Consider the following 15,084-nt stretch of genomic DNA (forward strand, 5'->3'; position numbering starts at 1 on the left):
TTTACCTGTTATGTTGCCATAGGAACTCCCGCCTTCGAAGTCTATTGGCCAACCTGAAGAGGTGAGCGGCAGGTGAGACAATGCAGGTGCGTGGGTGTTGGGAGGGAGGAAGACATTTGCAGAGAGAGGGGTGGCTGGCCGACAAACAAAGACAAACCCTCCAATGGAGCAATAAATGTACAGAAGGCTTTGATAAAGGGAAGAATTAAGTAGAAGACGAGTGATAAAGGGTACATGACTTTTTCCTCAGAAACAGGAAGTCGCCAGTTGAACCGCTTGTGACGCAGCTGTCTGAGGCTGATGACGGCATGTGTCACTGTTGCTATAGTAACCCAATCAGGGGCAAACATCCGGATGTCTGCTCACTTCCCATGTCACCATTATAGATCCAATCATTTAAATAAAAACATTAGTTCAAATTGATGATAAGGCGAGATTTGCTTTGGTAGAAGAGTAGGTAAGAAAGTTAAAACAATACATTTTCACACGAGGCAAGGGCAATTCAGAATAGATATACAGAGTTGATAATGAGTATTTCACATGGTTGATACAATTAGCTTGTGTCTTTCTTTTGCCCTATTATGCTTTTTGGGGTTTACCCGTTCCTGTAGTGTGTTATGTAGGTTTTTGTGCGTTGTCTAAGCTAAAATCCTCTATTGTTTTCCTTTGTTTTACGTCCTTAACATAGTGACTTCATACGCTTCTATTGGCTTGTGCCCCAATGCATTGTAGGGCAGTATGAGAAAATTCAAGCACTTTTTGAACATTAAAGCATGTAAAAAAACTTGTAGATGCACACTATACAAATGTTAAACCTGACAATGAGCATAATAGGGCCCCTTTAACGTTATTTTATAAACAGATAACTGAGTTTAACCACATTGCATCATCACTCATCACCATAGACCGGAAAAAAGAGGATGTAAGTGACAGGTTTCCTTTAACGTTTGGGTATTTATATGCTTGATGAATACAAATAATACTTATAATCTTTTATTTCATGTTATAGTTGCTTATATATACATGATATATAATTTAGAGACATCAGCTAAGAAAATCAGTTCAAGTACTGATGTGAGGTTTTCACACAGTTTGTTTATTCGAAACTCAATTATTAATATTTTCGGTGGTTTACTGACATCCATACATTTGCAATCAAGAGGCACAAAATCAAGTTTGGTTGAAATCTGACTACCCGCACTATTGTTCAATTATATTTTCATCTCTAAATAATGCTTAAAAATAGAGCAATTGTGACTTAATATTTGGACATTTTATAGGAACCTGAGTCATTTTCATTAGGTTGCTGGCAGGTTATATGAATGAGAAGTCAGATTGAAAGCAGAGTTTATATCGTGCAACTGTGGCATGGAAGTGCACAAAAAATACAACTAAAATCAACCTGGTCTCCAGAGTGTTACAAAAAGTGGAAACAGTTGCATAATGGTACATTGCAGTAATGTCAGAGGAGGTAAATGACAGATAACAGCTTTTCATAGCTCCAACTCTTTGGAGGAAATGAATGAATATGGGTATTCAGTTTGTGCAGTTATGGTCTTAAGATTGCCTGACATTACAAGACTTAGATTTCAAGGAATGAGGTTAGCATGGGCACAACATGGACACCCTCATAGCTTTGAATAATAGATTGTCGCTATGTAGAAATGCAGATATTCTAGTGTTGTTCCCTCTGTAGTCATCTCTGAAAGATTTCCAGCTAATGTGTGGTAAAAGTTTTAGAAGTGATGCAATTCACAAGAGGTTAAAAGTTAATGTTGCATAACTGAACTGTGACCAAAATAAAGCAACACATGGTGTAAATGGATTTGTTATCATAAAGACGACAAAGTCATCAAATAACCTGATGAATTTGAGCTGAGTGGAGGAACTACAGTGAAATGTCCTGGTCTGAAATTGGGGAAAAAAACAGAATTGTAGTTCCTAGGTTAGGCACTTGTGAAGAAACTTTAACTCCGTCCAACTTTTAATTTGTTTATTTATTTATTTCACAAAAAATGGTACCAACAACAGGCATAAAACCGACACAAAAAAGCTTTGAAACCTGCAAAAGAAATCAAAAACGGTGAAACACATTTTTCATCAGACCTTATTAAGAAACAGTTTATAACAAGAATTCATTTTAACATATTTCTTTCTTTTTACATACATTGTTGGTCAAAGTACCTTTTATAAGGTGAAGACATTTATGGTCTGTAAATGCTATAAGACGCCAGGCATAAATCCAAGTAACGTGTTTCATTACAGAATGTGAGTGTGCACATCTGTCGAGGGAAACATTGAGACAAATGGTTTTAGCATAAAGTGAACCAATATTTCATAGTTTAGAAATGCGTTTATTAAAACATGCAGTTACCACAAAATCCAGACTTTGAGACGATTGCTACAGTCATTATTCAACATAGTGGCAATAAAATGACCTGTGTGTGAGAGAGTGGAAAAGAGACCAGTCTCCTGTTCCTGCTGAACTGAGCCAGCCGACATCACACACTGATTATCAGCACAGCAGGCACAGGAGACTGACCCAGCAGGGGGGAGGGAGGGGGGACAAGGGTGACTGACACAGTACTGTTCCAAATGAAAAGCACTTTACTGCCAACAGTTTTAGATGGCCACACACACACACACACACACACACACACACACACACACACACACACACACACACACACCACACACACACACACACACACACACACACACACACACACACACACACCACACACACACACACACACACACACACACACACACACACACACACACACACACACACACACACACACACACACACATACACACACACACACACACACACACACACACACACACACACACACACACACACACACACACACACACACACACACACACACACACACACAAAATCAGTCAAACAGACACTGATGCTCATGCAGAAATCAACACGTGGAAGCCAAGACAAAACATTAATGCAAACACAAATCCCCCCCCCACATTAAAAGAGCATGGCAGGCAGCAATGCAGATGACGACATGAGATGACATGTTCCTCGCCCTTCGGGGACAGGAGCTATCTTCGACTCTAATGAGATGGCTGACATTTAGCAGAGGCTGACACACTGATGCCACACCGTTTCAGCTTGTTCAGCAGATTACCAGTTATTACCAGAAGCTCATGGATAGTGATAACTGCAACAGTTATCTTGCCCACAGTGCAACACCGAGTCATATTTGGAGCACACACCTACTCCACCACACATGCTCGACACACTTACTGTTATGACGAGGATATCGGGGTCTTTTTTTGGTGGGAGTCTAATAGTATTTTTGTTCAATTGAGAAGGAACATGTTTTTACCTCTTTATTGCAAGACTGTTTTAAAAGAGGAAGTGTGTTTCGATTTACCGTTTTTTTTATGCCAACTGGCTGAGCTACACTACTTAGTCAATTTACCATCCACATTCAGTGCAGTTTTAACTGAATTTCCAGAAAATGCTCAAATAAAAAGAAAGTAAACTTATTATACTTTCCATCCATTTCGACCACTTTTATTAGGAGTTTGGCAAATTCGGAAATGCTTCTTTTGAAATGTCACACATTACAGATGACAAGTTAATTGGTAATGTAACTCTAGATTACTTAATCTATACATCTTTATAACTCAAATTAAGATTAAGAACAGGGCAGCAGAGTGCATTTTATATATTCCATATTTTCTCAATAACAGATACTAAATAAAACACTGGATTGAGGTAATAAATAGGTTCTTTAACCAGGTGCAATTACATCATTGTAGAAGAGAGTTTAATGACTTAAAAATTGACAACCTCAAATACAGTTAAAACATGATGGAAATATGCTATTCATGTTAGTTTAATGTAGTGATTAAATTAGGTATTTTAATTGATATCCATGAAAACAACAAGATGGATCCACTCTATATCTATATACAAGTAAATTAATGTAAATAGTGGTGGTTTGATGCAGTCCGGCCCCTCCCTGACCTTTACTCTCCTCCAGCAGGCTGCAGCCCTGTGGCGGCAGAACTTAACCACTGTGAACATGGCAGACACTCACTGCTCACATGTGGGCTAAGTCCTGCTGCCGCAAAGCCAGGTCCTACTGGCATCTGGCTTTTGCAGAGAGCAACAAGGGCGTGTATGCAAATTAGAAACACAGGCGTGATTGTGTGCGAGTTATCAAATTAGTGTGCGTCCGTGTTTGTGAGAATTAGATGGCTTTTTTCATGTCAGCCATTGGAAATCCCTGGCAATGTGATTCAGTCCTGTAGTCTCAAAAATCACTCTACCAGGAATTCCCCTGGCCATCAGAGACAACAACAATTTGTGGTGAGAGGAGGACTTAAAGAATGCACAAAATAAATAGAAAACAACCCCCATCTTCGTCGCCTCTAATACTTATCGTGAGAGGTTCTTTCCCTCCTCTGTGTGAAAGAGTGAATTATAACAGGAGAGCTTCATCGTTGTCATTCACAGGTCACAGTCATTCTCTGCCCTGTGTGTGTGCGTAGTTCTTTTCAACTCCCAGACTTCCCGTGGCCTCTTATAAAAATAGCTTTTCAATGACAGAATGGAGAATTAGTTTGGAAGGAAGTGGCCAGTGAAGTGGCACTCCCTTTAAATACGTTTGCCCCGCTCTGTTCTGGCTCTTTATCTGTGCCCCTTGTGTGGAAAAAGAAAAGTCCGGAGAGCACTGTGTCGTGTTTCCTCTGCTGCTAAGCTAATGCTAAATCTCTCAGAAGAGTGGAATGTTCATGTTAAGTACAGAAAACTGATATTATACTTATATTTTAATGCGTCTTATTACTGCCTGTCAAGTGACACCTGATATAGACAAGTACACACACTCACCCCCCCCCCCCCCCTGGAGCAGCACCTCTTATTACTCTGGATTCCTTTTTCTTCAATTTTACCTGTCTGGATATATTTTGATAACTGAATGACATTCCAAGCTCCCAATCTACTTTGAAGGCTCTTCTGCCATCCTATTCAGGTCTCTATTTTCAGCAGCATGTACAAGTTGTGAGTCAGTGGGACGCTTTTGGGAAACTCCAGACTCTAAATAAGTTTTATCCGGATGTCTGTTGTCACTGTGGGGCTGCTGCAGGGCTGTGCTAGGGGCGTAGTGAACTTGAAAATGATTGCTAACGCTGTTTCACTGTCTGAGAGCCCAATGTTCCTTTCAATGGGGTCAAATCAACCAATAAGGCCAATTACTACACCTCAGAAAACACAGGATTTGAGGTTTCTCTCACTGTCAGCTCTATTTAAACTTTGTGATTGTCTTTCTCAAACAGAATACTGTGGAAAAAACATTTCTGAGACACTAACTTACTTTAGAACCAGGTATCAAAGGTATTTACTCATAGACAACTAAAATATCTACTTAAAAGTGAATCTTAACCCATCTTGCCTTTTTTTTCTAACTGTAATCTTAATTTTTGTTTTCTCTTATGCGACGTCATGCATTATATCCATGGTCAGTCTCCACATGTTCATAATAAAACGTTCCATCTCAGAGAAGCAGGTCGTTTAGGGTCCCAGCGCCCATCAAAGACAGTACGCTAACTCCTTTTTAACTCCACTCCTCCATCAATCTAAAACCCTCTATCCCTCCACCCTTTCATCTGGCAGTGTCTCGTCTCGTGTGCTATTTTCTCTGCCTTTTCATCTTTTCCATCGGTTTCTCTCTTCCCCTTCGCGTTCCCCCCGTCGAACCCGCAGCCGTTAATGTGTATGAGCTCATTCCTTCCCTTCCCTGTAATGACGGCGCTCTGGTTGACGCATGCTGTCCAACACTTCACCTCAAAGCGCTGGCTGTGAGGATCCTAACATGTCTCACTTTAGCATTGGGCCTGTCTTTCTTTTTGAGTGCTACGGTGGCAACCTGTTGTTAACACTTTTCTCAAATTTGGTGTGTATTACGGTTAGGAACAATCACAAAGTGCTAACATGCTGGCTGCGACTTATTGGCAGCTCATAGTTTGTGCCAACGTGTTGCATCCCGATGGAGGCATAGTATAGGAAAATGAGTGTCACTGGATGATGACCGGCAGCAGATGTGCAATGATTGAGTGAACATGTTTTTAGAGAGTGTCTTGATGGCATACAGCCTTGTGTGCGGGTGCTTTGAAGGTTTCAGGGTGTACACTTAACGCTAAGTGTGTGTTCTACTAAGTTTATATTCGCGCACACGACCTATGGAGGCCGTGTAGACGTGGCCACGGGCTGTTTTCTCCAAACCGTCTCTCCCCTTCAGACAGAGCGCAGAATTGACATTGCCGTTTACACAAGGGCACACAGTTAAGTGGAAAAGCCCCTGTCGAGACAGCTGGATCTCAACCCCTTGTTGTTTCAACACATATCTTCTCTCTCCCTATGCCCTTGCACACGCACACACACACACACACACACACACACGCACGCACGCACGCACGCACGCACGCACGCACGCACGCACGCACGCACGCACGCACGCACGCACGCACACACGCACACACATCAAAGGCCAGGCACAATCTGCCTCTCTGCACATAATGTTCTCAATATCAACAAACAAACACAGTTATCACAGTGGGCCGCCAGGCAAACATGGCATGTGCTTTCACCGGGCTTCTTACTCTGTGCCACAACCAGGAAGAGTACAAATACATACCAATCTGACATCATTCACACCTCCAGGCTGTGAAGCGCTTCACAGAGCAAACAGTGAGCAGGGCGACTTGTGGGCTGGCTGTTCACTGCCATTGTGCACTTCATTCATTATTATGTATCAAACTGAAGCATATTTATAGTTTGTATATTTCCGTAGCATCAGAGAATTTTACAGAGTGTGATTTGTTTCCGACCTCAACCTCATGAGAAATCGATCTAATGGTTCATGACATTATGTCAACACTTGAGCACAAGGGTTATAATAAAGTCTGAATTCCTTGCTCAAAGGGTAAATTAGCCATGTTTGCTTTTCATCATTGCTGTTATATCAATTACACCTATAAAACACACTCGCCCTGATGAATAGGAAGACAACACTATTCAAAATAGTGAAGAGATGAGGATGAAGAGGAACGATGCCTGACACAGCAGAAACTGTAACAGCACTTCCTGCAACTTACTGCTAACCCCAACCACTAGAACTGCAAAACTGTAAAAAAATGACTGCATTACAGAACGCATCCCAATGACTCAAACATAGCTCTTTGAACTCACACACCTCACAGTACCACACCCTGGCTCTCTAACTACCAGACAGACTGTTTGTCTGGGTATGTGTGCGCATGTGAGAAAGATTGTATGTGTGTCATGTTGCGTGTGAAGGAGTAATTATTGCTGAGGCCGTGACATTCAGTGACATTCAAACAAGGACTCGCGCTCTACTAACTATGGGACCTCTCTGCTGCATTTTTCTTGAACCAAAGGGGAACGCTCATTGGCTGGCCTGGAATCAATGGAACGCACCATATGTGGGACATTAGTCTGAGAATTTAAAACGTACTTCCAGCTCCAAATTTAACACAAAAAAAAGTAAAGCTTTAGCCTCAGCAACGAAGAGCCCAGCCCAATCTTGTGGTCCGCTCGCTGCAGCCCAATGCGTGTAACCCTATCCTCGGCCTGATTCGTAGCCAAACACCCTCACCACCACCAGCCCTGTACTTAGAGTACAGCCGCCCTGCTGCCACTGAACCACACATGCACAAATGGATGCAGTAACTACACACACACTTTTATTCCACTACGCCACGGTTTCCTGAGCCCGGGCCAATTTCTGAGGATTGCTGCCGGGCACACCCGCCCACCCACCCACCCCACCAAAACCAAGGCTTTCCTCAAAACCTTGATCCCCACCTTCCCTCCTCCTTCTACTCCTTCTTTCCTCCAATCAATCATCCATTAAGCCTTTCCTACTAGGCTTTCCAATCTATTGATTTCTCTCAGTAAAAAGGCAGATAAACTTCCAACAATCCTTTTTTGGCCGCAGAGGTTATCTTAAGTCATACTCAGTTGCATACAGAGTAAAGCAACAGATCCATGTGTTGGACTAAATTAAGTCATTCTTATCTTGACTTTTCTATGTGCGTCATCATGTCAATACTTAATTTCACCTTCCACTGCCTGTTCATCACTTCCAAAGGGGAACCAGACAGGACAGTGGACAGGAAGACGGAGACAGCCGGTCCTAGCTGAAACTGGATTAGCTACAGTAGCCGCTGGATTCCCTTCCTTTCATGGAGGTTTGGGAGCTTGCAGACTTACAGGGCCTCTGAACAATGAGAGGAATGTTCCAGCGGCTCTGGCATTGCTTCACCACTACCATTACGTCTCTCTACTCCTTTTCGAGAACTTTTTATGACCTCTGTTCCCACTCTCTTCTGCCAGCAACACCCCGCAGAGACGCACAGACATGCAGACAGACGGATAATGTGGCGTACGGATAAGATACATAATGTGAGCAGACAGTTGGAAAGGAAGGCAGACAAACAGGTAGAGGCAAACTCATTATGCAATTATTAATTCAGACGGTTGGAGTTATATCATCGCTAAAGCAAACAGACAGAGTGGCAGACAGAAAGACAGGCAGACAAAAATTAAGCCATCCCATTCAAAGGAACTATTTAGGGCTGACCTTTGTAATAGAGCCGGTCCACAGTTGCAGACCTAAGATCAGGGCAATATTCCAGTGCCAACATTAGTGCATTTGAACAGCAGGCCCACTTTACTGTCGCTCCGTGTGAATATCTGTCCCGATCAACAGGTTGCAGGAGTTGCTGTGAAGTGCCCCTCTGTGGAAGACCAGTGATTCAAGACACACACACACACACACACACACACACACACACACACACACACACACACACACACACACACACACACACACACACACACACACACACACACACACACACACACACACACACACACACACACACACACACACACACACACACACACACACACACACACACACACACAGACACACAGACACACACACACACACAAAAAGTCAAAGAAAAGCGTACAGATTTGCCAAGTCATAAAGTCATAAAAGGCAACAGTCAACTTGAGAGAGGAAGGAGACACGATGCTGCACTTACCTGAGAGTGCAGTTTGTACTCGTCTCAATGTCACTGTCCTTATGCTCTCCAGGGTCACACTCTGAAGTCGAACTTCACAGTTGTCGCCCCCCCCACGCTCTATCTCTCTCAGTGTTTGTCTGTGTCCCCCCACTCCTCGTCTCGTCCCGTGGGTCTGTTTCTCCTTCGACTGTGTAGACAGGAGTGTGTGTGAACGCGAGTGTATCTGGGAGCCAGACAGGGTGAGAGTAAGAGAGTGGGCGGGCCCGCCTCAGAGCAGGGGATTCCTTTATGACGATGTCAGAGAAGAGGAGCCCTCCCCTTTCTTGTCTCCTCTCTGCCTCTCCTCTCCTTCCCTCTACTCCCTTCTCCTCCCCTGTGCATGGCTGAGGCTGCTGCTGGAACACAGGAAATGGGGCAGGGAGATAATTGGCCGCGCAGCTGCTAATAAAGGCAAAGGCTGTTTGCAGGAAGACGGTCTAAATGTGCAGTGTTTAGTGGACAAACACTTGTAACACGTTGTCAAGTGACGTGAAAGTTCCCAAAAAGCCAAAGAAAGTGAAGATTTCTGTCTTTGTCCGACAATATCAAAGGGAACGTTATTATTATCCTACAGGCAATGTTAATACAAATAATTCTTATAGTACAGTATTTGTAGTAAGATGTCGGATCATGCTCTCTTTATTAAACTGGTTTTCAGAGGTTTGTTTTTTGTAAATGTTTTTTAGCCTTTATTTATACAGGTGTAGATCTCATTGAGACACAAGGTCTCATTTTCAAGAGAGACCTGTTCAGTGGTAACACTATCACACAAAGTTACAGACAGGCAGGACACTAAACACAGAGGCAACACTAAAATACAACATCGTAAAAAAAGTAGTCATATACAGTCAGATATAGCAGGTGCAAACACCCACAGATGATTTCTCCAGCTTTTTTAAAATGAGTTTAAAATCCGCGATGGGTATCAAACTGGTCAGCTTAAGTTCCTGCTGAAGTGTGTTCCAGGTCGAGGGGGCAGAGTATGATATGGCTTTTTTCCCAAGCACCGTGCGTACTGAGGGGACGGACAGAGTGATGTCATTTTGAGATCGTAGTCTGTAGCTGTACTGTTTGTGTGATATGTAAGTGGATATGTAGAGGGGCAGCAGTCCAAGCATAGCGGTATAGATGAGTTTGTACCAGTGCAGTGATCTGCGCATTGATAATGATGTCCAGTTGACTAAAGCGTATGGTGTGTGAGGGGTTTACAGTTGGTTATGAACCTCAGAGCCCCATGGTAAACAGCGTCCAGCAGATGAAGGGAGTGAGCTGAGGCGTTCATATACACAACATTCCCGTAGTCCAAGAGCGGCAAAAATGTGGCAGCTACAAGCCGTTTCCTCGCACTTGTGGAGAAGCAGGCCTTATTTCTAAAAAAGAATCCCAGTTTTAATTTAAATTTCCTTAAGAGATTGTCAATATGTGGTTTGAAGCAGAGATTTTCATCTATAGTGATGCCTAAGTATCTGTAGGTGTTAACAGCGTCAATGGGTTATGCTGTGCAGACATGATGCAGGGAAGAACAGTTGGTAACTTTATCTTATTGGAAAACAACATGACTTTTGTCTTATCTGAATGTAACACCAACCTAAGGTGGAACAGATGTGACTGAACAGTATCATCTGCATATAGATGTACAGAGGCATCAATACTTTGACCCACATCATTTATATAAATAGTAAAAAGGGTCGGTCCCAGGACCGAACCTTGAGGAACGCCTCTGGGCACATTAAGAAAGCTTGAGGAGACACCGCTGAATTTTACACATTGCTTGTGATTTGAAAGATAGTTTGCAAACCAACTAACAGCTTGGTCAGACAGGCCTATATGGGATAACTTATGGCATAGAATGCCATGGTCCACACAGTATCAAATGCCTTGGATAAGTCTATAAAAAGGGCAGCACAGTAGCTCTTTGCATCCAAGCCTTCAACAATGTCATTCACTACTTTCAAAGCAGCCGTTACTGTACTGTGCTGCTTCCTAAAGCCTGACTGGTGAGGAGATAGAATGTTGTTCAAGCTTAAATATTCTTTGATTTGATCATTCACCAGCCTTTCAAGTACTTTAGCTAAAATAGAGAGCTTGGAAATTGGTCTGTAATTATTCATCACCATGGGATCACCACCTTTCAATAAGGGGAGAACATTTGCAGTTTTCCAAACATCTGGAATGACATTGCTTGTTATAGAAAGATTAAAAACATGACAAAAGTGGTTTGGCTATAATATCTGCAGCTAGCCGTAAGAAATAAGGGGGGAGATCGTCCGGGCCTGCTGATTTTTTGGGGTCTAGGGCCAGGCCCTTTAGAGCCTTACCAACCTCCCCTTTTGCTTTTATCCGATAGTGTACACTTGTTTGCATCATGTGGATATTTGTATTTGTTAAAATAGGATATGATATAACACCTTTAATAGTACAAATATATTTTCAAAGAATTACATAGACACAATTATTGTAAAAAAGGCCCACAGGATATAAAACAAAGGTGAAAGTCATACATGTTTTTGTTGAGTTGAGCATTATGAAGTCTATTGAAAGATGGCAAAGATTTAGATAAGGTCAAACCCAAACTGTGACTTTTGAAGCTGAGGATTTTTTGACAGATACGCAACCATGCTGAAATAGTGATACAATTGTTACCTTATCAATTCTGAATGTTTTTGATAAAGTTGGTGAGAAGTGACTTTGTCTCTTGTTTTGGTGAAACTTTAAGCTGCTTTTACCCAGAGGGACTTAAACTGGGGCAAAAGTGCAGGGTTTCAGTTATCAAAGCAAAAAGAGATACACAAATGTTCCAGATAACTTAAGCCTGATGCTTTTCAAATATGAAAATGAGTGAGAGAAATCTTTGGGTATGATTCAACAGATAAAATGTAATTGAATGAAATTTGAGTTTGCATGACACTCTTTGTGGTGTCACAGCCAGGGCAATTCTTCTTCCATGTGTTTTACTGATAGCGAATATAAATAATCATATATGCATCACCACTGTTTTAAATCAACGATAGTTGTGTGTTCACTTAGAAAACATCTGAAACTTATGAACATCAAGGTCTTTGCAGATTCCAACCTGGGTTAGGCTGTTGTAGTTTTGCGTGTGTGTGAGAGGTGTTTGTGTTCAAATCAAGCTTGATCTGCACCTGTCAATAATAGGACCCCCTTCCATCTACACACGATACCCTTCCCCACAGAGAGACAGTAACATGAGCTTCAGAGAGCGGCTATTAGAGGCTTTATGACTTCCCCTTCTTTCCCCGAAGACTTTGGGTGTGTGTGTGTGGCCATGTCTGTGAGTGTGTGTGTGTGTGTGAGCGGCAGACAACCACGCCCCTGCGAGGGAGCGGACGTCACACATTCCACAATCACATACACACTCATGTGTCTCTTAGCGACACATACACAGCTTAGTGAAATGACTATGCCAGTAAGACACATGACCGCGGCACATCGTTTATCCTCAGATGGGATAATGTTTTGTTTATGGACCTCATATGTTTTCTTCGGCGGGGATTTACAACTTTGCATAGCAGCCGGATTTGAACGAAGTCTAATGAATACCTTAACTTTTTGATTGTTGGTTAGCAAAGATTACTTGTGGTGTGGCTGAAAACTTTCCCAATCTGCATCATGTGTTTTTTCTCTTTGTGTGTATATTTGTATCAATGCATGAACGCTGATTATGTGTTCAAATTAGGCCATTTTTAAGACATTGTATTTTCATACAATGAGTCTTACCCTGAAAAGTCTGAAGACACTGTAGTATGTGATAAACTCGTCTCTGGTATAAAAAAAAAGCCCCAAAAACGTTTCCATCCCCGGTCTGTGGTCTATACCTCAGTGCGTGCCGTGCACACTTCCCTTTCATTTTGCCTCACAAAGATGACAATTAGCGTACCCGCACGCAATACCAGTACTGTAATGAGTAGGGTTGGGTATTGTTTGAATTTCCACGATTCCGATTCTACTTTTCGATTCCGGTTCTTAACGGCTCTCAATTCCGATTCTTTGAGGGGCAGGGTAAAAAAAAAAATGATTAAGTTCTTGTTGAGAAAAACAAGCATATCTGCCTTCTCAGGCATACCAGGAATAAATGTTTGAACATTTTAAAGCAAAATGCTTCAATCTGGTGCACTTTAAGCAGAATTACTAGAGACTAGATCTAGGGGGTACAACTCTAAACACCCATATGAAAAAGATCGGTTTACATTTGAATAATTAAATAAGTATGTGAGCATAACCAATAACCCATAGCCAATAACAAATACATGTAACGTATTTTATTTTTGTTGTTCATTCATATCTTATTTTAACATTTTATTCATGCATATTGTTTTATCTCTCCAGTTTAAAACGATATGTCTGGTTTAGCCTACTGTTCTATAGTATACATTGGAATGATTTCAAACCTGTTTTATCCCAATAATTATAAAGGAGTGCCTTGGAAATATGTGTTTACATAAATTGTGATCAAAACGTTTGAGACCCACTGAGATAACTTAGACTAAAGTGAACTATCTAAACACTCACGGCCCGTCGACACTACAGGCATAAAAAAATCTTGAAGCTGGGCGTGTCTGAGGCTTGGCGATTTCTCGCGACCAACAACCAATCAGGAATCTCCCGCCCGCCCCCGGCATACAAAGCAATAGCAATGTTAAAACGAAGTAAACTGGATATAAAATCCCCAAACAGGCGAAAACCTACCAGTTTCATCCACTGTCTCTGCCACCTCTCTCCATGCCTCGCTCCTCCGGTTTGTATCCCGGTAGATCAGGGATGGGCAAATGGCGGCCCCCACCTCCTCTTTTTGCGGCCCTCATATTAATTTATAAACAACGTAATTAATTAAAAAAAAATTAATTAAAAAAATAATTATTTTTTTATCTAAATGTGTTTACTTACCAGAACACAATGAGGATCTCTCTTTCACAGGCAAGGAGAAATGGGAGGAGCTTGCATAATTTCTGTTCACGTGATTACAACTATAAGGCGTTGCCTGGTTACAGGGGGTGGTTCAATTTACCCACTGGGCTGGCTCAACTTACCCCTCTCTCCCCTATCCTGTTTTACGTTAAAGGTTGACGTACAGACCTTTATGTTTTTGACTGTAAAAACTGTTTCAAATCATGACTTTCAATGTTTAATCTCACAGTTATTTTTGATAGTGTATGTGTAACGAAGACGTCGTCGCTATTTGCATTACAGCACTGACAGTCATTCAAACAACCATACATCCATTTGGTCATTGTGTTCCTGGGTCTCAAACAGATCATCAAAATAGTGCCGCTTTAAATAGCTGCAGGTGTTCTCATTTCAAAAGTACCATGTTAACCAGGAAGCATGGGTAACACTATTTCCTTATAACAAAAAATGCCATTGTTTGGGGGTTTAATAATCAGAAATGTGTAGAATCTGATGATTCATTATTTTAAGATAACTGGGTGTAGATGTGTAGCTTATTACAATTAAGTTAATTAATTTGATCAACAGTTGGTTGGCCTATGGGGAGGGGCTTAATAAGCCTCTCGCCACAAATGCTTTGGGGGAGTCTGATGGTGGCTGTATAGCAGACAGGTGACCATAACAACTTTTTTTCAGCAAGCTGTATATGTATATTTTTCACTCTCTGTTTTTGGGTTGGACGTCCAAGAGAGTTAGTTTTTTCCACATTTTTTTGTATATTAAATCTGTTTTTGTCGTCTTATAATTATATTCTTAATTATTTGACCCAAAGCTTTTGTAAAAAAAGTTTTTGTGTCAAACGGCTTGTACTGTATGTGTGTGTGTGTGTGTGCGTGTTCGTGTGTGTGTGTGTGTGTACACTGTTTGCATGCCTAGATGTGTGTACGTCATGGGGTCACACGGGATGTTTGACTTGATCGTCCTAGACAGTGAGTCAGATCTGTAAGCGACTGGGCCACTGGGTTTGGGAGTCAAAAACAGAAAAAA

The sequence above is a fragment of the Pseudochaenichthys georgianus genome, chromosome 8 (assembly GCF_902827115.2).
Source record: "Pseudochaenichthys georgianus chromosome 8, fPseGeo1.2, whole genome shotgun sequence".
Taxonomy (NCBI): domain Eukaryota; kingdom Metazoa; phylum Chordata; class Actinopteri; order Perciformes; family Channichthyidae; genus Pseudochaenichthys; species Pseudochaenichthys georgianus.